Genomic DNA, 11,051 nt, shown 5'->3' with positions numbered 1-11,051 from the left:
GCAGGAAATGTGAGGTTTTTTGGGTTTTGTTTTGTTTTTTTTCTCAAAGGAGCTACTGGACTTACAAAGATTCACCACCCCATTAAACATCTTTCTTCTTCTTTGATGATAGGCCAGAGCTGATAAATTTGGGGTGATTCATGTAATGCTTGTTCACAATGTTCAAAAAGATATGTGGAAGGGGCTTTCACTTTCTTCTCAACAGCCGGGTTTCTTCCTAGGCCGTCTGCCTGTAGGCTTGCAGACATCCTTAGGGACGGGAAGAACAATGGTTAATTAACTTCATTAGGTGAAGAAACAGGTAGTGTGGGGGGGTGGGCAGCAAGCTACCATTGATGTTGGGAAAGGATGGAGTTTAAGAATTTCAGTCAGGAGGGGATCCCTGGGTGGCGCAGCGGTTTGGCGCCTGCCTTTGGCCCAGGGCGCGATCCTGGAGACCCGGGATCGAGTCCCGCGTCGGGCTCTCGGTGCATGGAGCCTGCTTCTCCCTCTGCCTGTGTCTCTGCCTCTCTCTCTCTCACTGTGTGCCTATCATAAATAAATAAATAAATAAATAAATAAATAAATAAATAAATAAATAAAGAATTTCAGTCAGGAGACCTGCTGATACATTGATAAAACAAACAGCTAAATAGTTGCTCATTATTTCTGTCATCACAGAAGAAAACATTTAATCTGTGATTTCATTACATGTGAGTGTAGTTAGTGGACACAGTGTCCATCAGAGGTTAGAAATCCTTGAGTACTTACTTTCAGATGTGCGCACCCAGCTCTGCTTCAGCAAGCAGGTGGCAATGGTCTTCACGGGTCCATGACCTGAGGAAGAGCATCCTAGGATGCTGTGTTGGACCTTGGGTGGCATGGTCTCTGCTAGAGGAGGAAGACAGCTTTGAGGGGGTGGGAGAGGATATGAACATGAAGGAAAGAAAAAAACATTCCCAAGAACATTTCCAAGGAAAGAAAAGAACATGCCCAATAAATAATAATGGCACAAGGATGTAGAGGCCTGTCTGTGTCATTGCGTGGCCTGATCTCTCTCACATGCCAACTGCCTGCTGGATGCCTCCATCTATATGTCCCCCACCACTTAAGCTTACTGCCAAACAGAATTCCCCAGGCATCCTGCAACACCAGCTTCTTCTGTGCATTCAGCTCAAGAAATGGCACCGCCTTCCACGCGGCCAGTGGAGCCAGAAACCCAGACGTCACTCTGGACTCTGACCTGGGCCCTCTCCTTACCCATTACTCGGTCCCCCACTCTGCACTCTCTTAATGGGACATAGCCTCCATCCCCACAGCCCCCACCCTGCTTCCTGCCCAGCATCCTCCCTTTCCATCCTTTTCCACATATTGCCTGAGTGCTTTTTCTACATAAAATACGGACACATTGCAAGTTACACACTTACTGAAAAGATTAAGTGGAACCCATAGCCTTTGGAATTGTTTCAAAGCTTGAGTTTTGTGTGCATCTGCCTTCGGCTTAGGTCATGATCTCAGGGTCCTGGGATTGAGCCCCAAGTTGGGGTCCATGGTCAGCAGGGAATCTGCTTGTCCCTCTGCCCCTCCACCCACTCATGCACTCTCTCTCTCTCAAATAAATAAATAAAATCTTTTTAAAAATAAAATAAAATACAGAAAGAAAGCAATAGTGGTCCCTTTTTCCTAGAGGCAGACTCATTGTGCCCCAAGGAAAGAAATTCAATTCTAGACCAAGCCTTTCCGTTTGCCTTTTTGTCCCTCAAATTTAAAAGTCACAAAGAATTGGCCCCTGACATGGGTCAGTCCTGTCCAAGGGAAAATAACCATAACTTGCTGAACACTTCAGAAAGGGAGAGGTTCCTAAAATCTCCCATTCCAAGCAGGACACTTGTACTAGCAAAGAAAGAAAGAAAAACTCTTCTCCTTTTGACACAGAAATTTCAGTATGCAAACATACGTGTGCACATACAAACAATGCTTCCCTGCAGACTTGTCTGAATAGAAAAATATTGGAAATAATCTAGCTGTATATCAGTAGAGAACTTATTAAACTAGCTATTTTTTTAAGGATGAGCTATATATTGATATAGAAGCATATTCAAGTAGAAGGGGAAAAAGGCAAGTTGCAGAAGAATAGTATATTAGTATAACACATTTGAGTAAAAAGAGGGGAAAGAACGAGAATGCATGTTGTTATTGCATACACATAAAGAAACCAATTGCAGTTAGATGCCTGTAGGAGGCTGGGATGAGAATTGGGTGCTCCAGTTCAGTTCCAGTCCAAGATGGCACCATAGGAAGATTCCCCCCAACTCATCTCCCCCACAGAACACATGAAATTACACCTATTCATAAAATAATTCCTCCTGAAGAAGAACACGGTGTTTGAGGAATAGGGGTAAGCAGGAAATTTCTCTTTTCACCTTTTAAAGGACTGTAAGCCATGCAAATGTGTTACATATTCGAAAACTAAGTTAAAAAGAAAAATCCCTCCTGTCTGTATATCCCTCACAGTTTAGAACCCTGTTTCACACGTGTCACCTCACTGAATTCTCATAATCCTGCAAATTGTTACTATTCCCGATTTACAGATAAGGAAACTAGGCTTAAAATCTTTAAGTGACCTGGGAGGGGGTCACTAGCAAAAGCCATAGAGACAAGGCCACAGTGAGTTACTCTGCCAAAAGCATGTGACAAGGACCAAGGACTTGGCAGCCGGAGCACAGGGGAAGCTCCCTGGGTTTCATTTAATGAGGGAATGGGAGAGTCTCCTCCTCCCACACTCCTACCCCGTGAAGGATGTCAGAAAAATCTAACCTTGAATTTAAAAAGGAATCCTGCCTCGCAATGCAAATGCCTCTGAGAGGTGAGAACACGTATTGTGTACAGAGCTACGGTTTTAAGTGTGGGAAGCTAACTCTGGTAGGACTCTGGGCCACTTAAGTGAAACCAGTAATCGCCAAGATACAATCTGGGGGAGGGGGTAGGTTTTTCCCTCTTTCTCTCTTCTGCTACCTACAAACACCCTCTAACAGGGCAACTTCCTTCCTGGTCCCTGGCAACGACTGAGGCAGGTCAGATTCTACAGCTTTTCTTTTTTTCATATTAATGAACAGTGTCATTTTCAGGCATAAACATTCCGGTCGAATTTGCTGGCATCAAGACTGTAATGTCTCGTCCCTACTTGAGTTCCTGGCCTCACCCTCAGCTTGGGACAGACCCCACAAACCTACAAATAGCAGTGGGAGTGCAAAGGTGGGTGCACTGCTCTTCCACCTTCCTGCCACCTTCTTTTACACTCCTCCTCTCCACCGCTTCTTGGCTTTCTCCAGGCCAACACAGCAAGGAAGGACAAAAGGTAAAGCAGCAAAGGGCTGTGTAGTAGATATCCAAATCTGGATCTTTTTTGTGAGAGACTCTTAAGGGTGACCCCCTCACAGGAACCTCTAAGAAGCATAATCCGGTGACCCAGGTGACCTATCCTAGCCTTATCTGCACCCTCAGCTGCCCCTCCTCAGCTATTCCAGCCAGCCTCCCCACAAGGTATGATTTTGTTGGGTCTCCTGGTCCAAGCAGGCAGCCCTGTGAGGTAGATGAAGTCTGGGATGGCTCTAACCTAGCTACTCATCACAAGGTCCAAATGGCTTCCTGGAACCATGACTCGCTGCCCCATGGAGCCCTTTCTCCTCATCCTGCTGATAGTACATCTCCACCAGCCTCTATCTTTATCAGTTACACTCACATGAATCCTAAGAGATGCCTCAGGTTCTCCTGAGGATGCTTCCATGTCCTCACCCTGTCATAGCAAGGGGACAGCTTATGACATCTTATATTCTGGATTATTCTACAGGGGTTTTCTTGAAGCCCTCCTCCTATGACTTGGCAGTCAAGGGCATAGTGGTTGGGAAGTTCCACACCCACAAATGCCCATAACCCACAAATCCTTCTCTCCCCACAACTATATATATATATTTTAAATGATGTCATTAAGACATCCTGCAGCCAGCCCTCAATGAATGAATGAGCCTGGGCATGGAGCAATAACAGCACTGACATCAGAAAAAGAGCAAAAAGCAGGTATCGTGAGGCTCTTGGTAAAAGAATACACCATCACCTACAGTCTTTCCAAAGGGATCAAAGCTAAATCTGATCAAGCCTCTGGATCTAGCCACATACTGTAGGAGATACAGAGGACAAAGGAGCATGTTGAACTGTGCCTTTAAGGTGCAATCAACAAAATCCAGGCTATGATAAGCTCCTACTGGTCAAATAGCTCAACAGATAAATTGTAAGAAAAAGAAAGGAATGGAGAGGAAAACAGTAAGAGATTTAAAAGACATATTAAATTTTAATGTGCAAGGCTAAACCACAGTGTCTGGAGATATATACTTAGTGATAAAATCATATAAAGTGCAAAGCCCTGATTACTATGAAGTTAGACTCTGCAGAAGCAGGGGGACAGCATTTGAGGTGGGACATATGGAGGACTTCTGGGGCAGCTGGTAAACTCCCATTTCTCAATCTGGATGGTATGTCCCTTATAATAATTTACTAAGCTTAAAGTTTGGGGTTTCTGGATCTGTGTTTTTGTTTTTGTTTTTACATTACAGTGTTCATCACGTAAGTATACTCTTAATCCCTTTCATCTAAAATAAAACACCTTGGGACGCCTGGGTGGCTCAGCAGTTGGGCATCTGCCTTCAGCTCAGGGAGTGATCCTAGAGTCCTGGGATCGAGTCCCACATCGGGCTTCCTGTGTGGAGCCTGCTTCTCCCTCTGTTGGTGTCTCTGCCTTTCTCTCTCTCTCTCTCTCTCTCTCTCTCTCTCTCTTTCTCATGAATAAATAAATAAAATCTTAAAAAATAAAATAAAATAAAATAAAATAAAATAAAATAAAATAAAACTCCTATGTGCTTTATTTTATAATGAAAAGTATGCCCAAAAAAAGAGAAAAGAAATATTGTATAGGAAACAAATCTGGGAGAAAAATATGTTCCTCTCTCTTTGTGGTAGACAGAATAATGGCCCCAAAGATGTTCACATCATAACAGCTAGAACCTATGAATAGGGTACTTTACATAGCAAAAGAAATGAATTATAGATATTGTCAGAGGGAGACTTTCCTTGATTATTCAGGTGGATCTAATGCAATCACAGGTCCTTATGAGTGAAAGGGGAAAGCCAGAGTCACATGTGACGTGATGACAAAAGCAGAGGTTGTAGTAATGTGGTTGCTGGCTTTGAAGATGGAAAGGGGCGTAACCCAAGGAAGCCGGGCAGAATGCAGAAGCATAAACAGATTCTCTTTTAGAACCTTAGGAAAGAACACTGCTGGCCTACACCTTGACTTTGGCCCAGAAAGACTTATTTTGGACTTTTGACTTAAAATAACACATTTGTATTGTCTTAAGCTACCAGGTTTGTGCTAACGTGGTACAGCAGCAACAGGAAGCCAATACAGCCATTCTTATCAAGGCAAGAAGTTGTGCAAGGGCTCAAGCTCACAAAACTAGTGTGGCTTTGTGGAGTGTTTGTCAAGTATCGATTCTCAGTGTTGGCCTTCAGACAAAACTCTCATATAATGGGTAAAGTCTCACCAAAGTTCTTTTTCATTGTGCAAAAGGAAGTTCTTGGGAGGATAGCATCAGGAAGCTCAGGGTCCAAGGAACCTGGGCTGGTCACAGAGAGGACCAAGAAAGCTGCAGAGCTCCAAAAAGCAGGAACATTTTACTCAATGTGAGGCCACTGAGGTCAATTTATCGTACCTACTAAATCTCAAATGGAGAGGAACAAATTCAGGTTCCTGTTCCCCATGGTGGGAGCCAGGCACCTGGATTTATTGTCAAGCCAACATCAGATAGAAGAAGGGGCTGGCAGGTGGATGCTGAGTGGCCCAGAACTGGCAGATGTTTACCACTACTTCTCGATGAACATTGTAAATTTGTTAATGAGCTCCTTCCCAAAGTAGCAATGGTGGAGACTAGCTCCCTCTGCTGAGAATGAGTGCACAGCAGGCAGATATGGGTGGAGAGATCCCACTAAGGCATTTCCGAGGAGACCTGATAGACCATTGAGATGAGGGAAATGGAAGCCTCAGAAGAGAGACAGCAAAGGGAAGGCAAGTCCCCCGTCCTCTCCTATTCACTCAGGGTTAGTCTAGGTAGAACCCACACCCTTTAGTTGGGCTTTGTAACAATTCAACCCAACAATGTAAATTTCTGGTCCAGATTTTGTTTTTGAAAAAGCAGCCTCCTTAATTTATTAATTATATTAATATAATGAAAATATATGTGGCTGATTCTGTCTGCTAGGTAGTAGGGCTATTACCTTTTCACTGCCTCCTGCAAGCTTTTGCTCCTAGTCCTTTGCATTACCATCTAGAAAAACTAAATGATGTATTTTAATATTGCCGCAGGCACAGCTTGACCTTTAAATCGTATTATTTAAATATTAATGACATAGCAGGAAAGCAGCCTACTGACAGGTGTTATACAAGTCAGACCAAACAGGACACTAAATCTGAGAGCTCCTTTGAAACTCCCATCAGAGATAATGAGGTATAGGCATGTATTTCCACACACTGTCCAGCACTGGCTCGCTCCACATCCAGTCGGAATAAATTAACTGAGTGTTGTGTTTGAAGGGAAAGAAATCATCATTCTCCCTTCAAAATGCCATCTAATGACTTCCACAGTCCCACATGAGGATAACAGGAATGGGCCTATTTGTTTCTCAGACTTGGAGTGAATGCCATGTTCTCACAGGCACTGGATTTCACGCTGATGGATGTGACCTGTATAGCCTTGCTTCCCAAGAGGCCTCAAGCGGACCCTCCTATCTGTCCATGCCCTCATCCTGGCTGGCCTGACAGTCCCAGCTACTCCTGAGTCACTGTATGGCCCTCTCAGATCCTTTGGCTGGTACCTGAGATATCACAGGTTAGAACCACTTACCCTCTTCAAGGAATCATATGAACTGAGGATGTCTCAGCTCTCTCCTCACCCCCCAGGCCAGGATTTCCTCAACCTTGGCCCAATGGCCATTTGGAGCTGGATAATTCATCGTGAGGGGCTGTCCTGGGCATTGTGGGATATTTCACAGCCTCTCTGGCCTCTATCTGGTATACCAGATACCAGTAGCAATTCCCCAGTTGTAATAACCAAAAATATCTCCAGACCCTGCCAAATGTCCCTGGTGGATAACATCTGGCCTGGACAGATTTATTAATTATCTACCTCAGTGTTCTCATGTTGTCCCATGGCTGTTCAAAATCCTCACTTCAGAATCCAACAACCTGGACAATTCACCTGCTGATTAAAGTTAACATATTCTTTATGGTAACGAGAAAATGTGTACCAAGGTCATGACAGAATGCAAGAACCCAAGAGAATGGCTGAATCACTCATCTGAGATTGAAATAAGAGGAGTCCCTAAGAGACAGAACATAAAGACTCCTAACTCTGAGAAACGAACTAGGGGTGGTAGAAGGGGAGGAGGGCGGGGGGTGGGGGTGAGTGGGTGACGGGCACTGATGGGGACACTTGACGGGATGAGCACTGGGTGTTATTCTGTATGTTGGTAAATTGAACACCAATAAAAAATTATTTCATTAAAAAAAAGAGGAGTCCCTGAATTCTAGGGGGTTCTTTTTTTTAGGGGGTTCTTTTTCTGACTGTGTTGGATCTGACATGCTCTACTTCTAACACTTATTTAAACTTGGGGTCTGAGATTTCCTAGTCTACAGATAATATTTGTTTATCATGGGACACCATGCAATAGCCATGATATAGACAATCTGGTTGCCAGAGTTTCATATTTGGTTTGGTTTCAGTTAGATATCATCCAATATTTGTAACTGCACTGGGATATTAATAGCACTCAAAGTAACCCAAAATATCATACAAAGTTCTCATCCTTCTGAAGTGCATGTCCTAAGAACTTAAGCCTACCGGAAGGGAGAAAGTGCCAAGAAAAATAGTGGCACCAACCAGTGGACCAACCAGAGACTAGTGCCCATTGAGCACAGTGATCCTGCAGATGGGCACTTTGCCATTTATACTGTTTTCTTGTAATTGCATTTCTAAAGATCTGTTGACAGCAAGAAAAACAGCTTAGAAGTTTAGAATTAGATGGACACCGAGACTCCTTCCACAGTTTGGCTATTGTGGACATTGCTGCTATGAACATTGGGGTGCAGGTGTCCTGGTGTTTCATTGCATCTGTATCTTTGGGGTAAATCCCTATCAGTGCAATGGCAGGGGCATAGGGCAGCTCTATGTTTAACTCTTTGAGGAACCTCCACACAGTTTTCCAGAGTGGCTGCACCAGTTCACATTCCCACCAACAGTGCAAGAGGGTTCCCTTTTCTCCGCATCCTCTCCAACATTTGTTGTTTCCTGCCTTGTTAATGTTCCCCATTCTCACTGATGTGAGGTGGTATCTCATTGTGGTTTTGATTTGTATTTCCCTGATGACAAGTGATGCAGAGCATTTTCTCATGTGCTTGTTGGCCATGTGTATGTCTACTTTGGTGAAATTTCTCTTCAAATCTTTTGCCCATTTCATGATTAGATTGTTTGTTTCTTTGCTATTGAGTTTAATAAGTTCTTTATAGATCTTGGCTACTAGCCTTCTTTCTGATATGTCATTTGCAAAAATATCTTCTCCCATTCTGTAGGTTGTCTTTAGTTTTGTTGACTGTTTCTTTTGCTGTGCAGAAGATTTTTAAGAAGATGTGGTCTGTATATACAATGCAATATTACCCAGCCAATAGAAATGACAGATACCCACCTTTTGCTTCAATATGGATGGAACTGGAGAGTAATATGAAGTAAGTCAAACATTATATGGTTTCATTCATATGGGGAATATAAAAAATAGTGAAGGGGATTATAGGGGAAAGGACAGAAAATGAGTGGGAAATATCAGAGGGAGACAGAACATGAGAGACTCCTAACTCTGGGAAACGAACAAGGGGTGGTAGAAGGGAAGGTGGGCAGGGGGATGGGGTGACTGGGTGACGGGTACTGAGAGGGGCATTTGATGCGATGAGCACTGGGTGTTATACCATATGTTGGCAAATTGAACTTCAATAAAAAAAATATACAAAAAAAGTTTATAATTAGAGTCTAGTTTACAATTTGGGCTAGCCACAATTTGATTTTATGCCAGGTACCATTTCACCAAACCCCTGGTACCTCAGTAAATGGAAATGTGTGTGACTTGAATCTCACAGAGTATGTTAGAATAAATGCACCTTGAATATCACAGTGGGACCTCTTGTCAATCAGCATGCTCCATGTAATCTGAAACTCAACCTTGGTCGGTGGTTCTCAAAGTGTGATCCCCAGACCAGTAGCACCAGCAACAACTGGGAGCTTGCTAGAAATGAAGATCCTCAGTCCCTACCCAAGGTCTACTGAAGCAGAGACTCTGCTGGAGCCCAGAAATCTATTTTAAGACCACCTGGTAATGCTGATGCAGCTAAAGTTTGAGACCCATTGACCTAGAAAATGAGTTTCAGTGAGAAATTAAACTGAAGCCTAATTCATGAAATAGCTCATTTTCTTTCCCTCTACCAGACTTAATCCAGTGCCCTTTGCATGTAGTATTACTCACATTATCACACTGACAATATTGTTTGTAGGTGGATGAGAAAAAGAACAATACGTAATCAACAGAACCATAGTCTCCCTTTCTCCCTGGAAAGTCCTGAACTGTGTACAAATCTGGCTGACATCCATCAAATCTAAGAAATCCAGAATTCCAAGTATCTTGGCACCTTTCTCTTTATCCTTCTTACATATGCATTATTAGGGAACATATGTTGTTTAATCAAAAGATAACATTACACTGGGTAATGTTCATGAGCACTGGCAAATATTTCACTTACAAGCTGCCATAGTTAATTATCTGGAAAAATATAAATATTCACATTTGGCCAAATTCCTCCTCCCTCCTCCCTCTGTATCTCTTCTGCAAACAGCAGCCTCAGCCGGTGTCTCACAGCTTATCTGCACAAAGCTCTTAAATATAGACCCCACTGGTTTAAAAAAAAAAAAAAAAGAAAAGGTCTATTTCTAGTTAGCAATACATCACTGTGTGAACTCATGTGGGAAATAAAGCTATGGCACACAGGGGAGGCTGAGGGATTCTAACAGAGAGATGTGAGAGACCACATCAAACTAACATCAAGGTAAGCATCCCAGTAAGGAGTGGACATTCACAACAGGCAGATTCTGCAGTCAGACTGGTTAGTGGGGTCAGATCCCAGCTCTGCCCTTCAGACGTTCTCCTCATAAAACGGAGATCATGGCTCCTCCTGGAGCTGTTGCAGATTATTTGAGATGATCCGAGTAAAGCCCTGAGCTTAGAGTCTGGCATATAATAAATGCTCAGTCCACTTCAGCTATTTCATTACAGTTCTGTTATTACCCAAAAATTCATTTCTGAAATAGCCTAAGTAATATTGTTAGACAGCTGAGTTGAGCCCATGTGACTCTGGGGATCCTCTATACCTGGCACAGAGTATGTGCCTGCTGGGCCACTCCCTGTTTCTTAAGAATATTTTGAGTGGGGCGCCTGGGTGGTTCAGTCAGTTAAGCTTCCAACTCTTGATTTTGGCGTAGGTCGTCACCTCAGGGTCCTGGGGTGAGCCCCGCCTTGGGCTTCCCACTCAGTGGGGAGTCTGCTTAAAGACTCTCTTACTCTACCTCCACCCCCTCTTAGAATAAATAAATAAATCTTTTTTAAAAAGAAGAATTTGAGCACTTACTATGTGCCAGGCACTCCTCTAAAATCTTGATGTAACTTTAATTGTTTAATTCTCACAATCATCATATTGTTAAAATGAAGCATAGGGTTTAAGCAACTTGGCCAAGTTACACAACTAGTGAGGACTTAAATCCAGTTTGGCACCACAGAGCCCACACCTAACAGCTACGTTACATGGACTCTCTTTATAAATATTTAAACATTAAGTATTAGCAAATATTTTTTGCTTGGGTGAACTCTTAAAAAGCAAATATGCCTGAGAAAGATAAAGTCAGGTGTCAACATCTTAGCAAAAACCT

This window comes from Canis lupus, chromosome 20, assembly GCF_048164855.1.
Source record: "Canis lupus baileyi chromosome 20, mCanLup2.hap1, whole genome shotgun sequence".
In the NCBI taxonomy this organism is placed as follows: domain Eukaryota; kingdom Metazoa; phylum Chordata; class Mammalia; order Carnivora; family Canidae; genus Canis; species Canis lupus.
The sequence above is the reverse complement of the archived record's forward strand: the minus strand, read 5'-3'. Positions refer to the sequence as shown.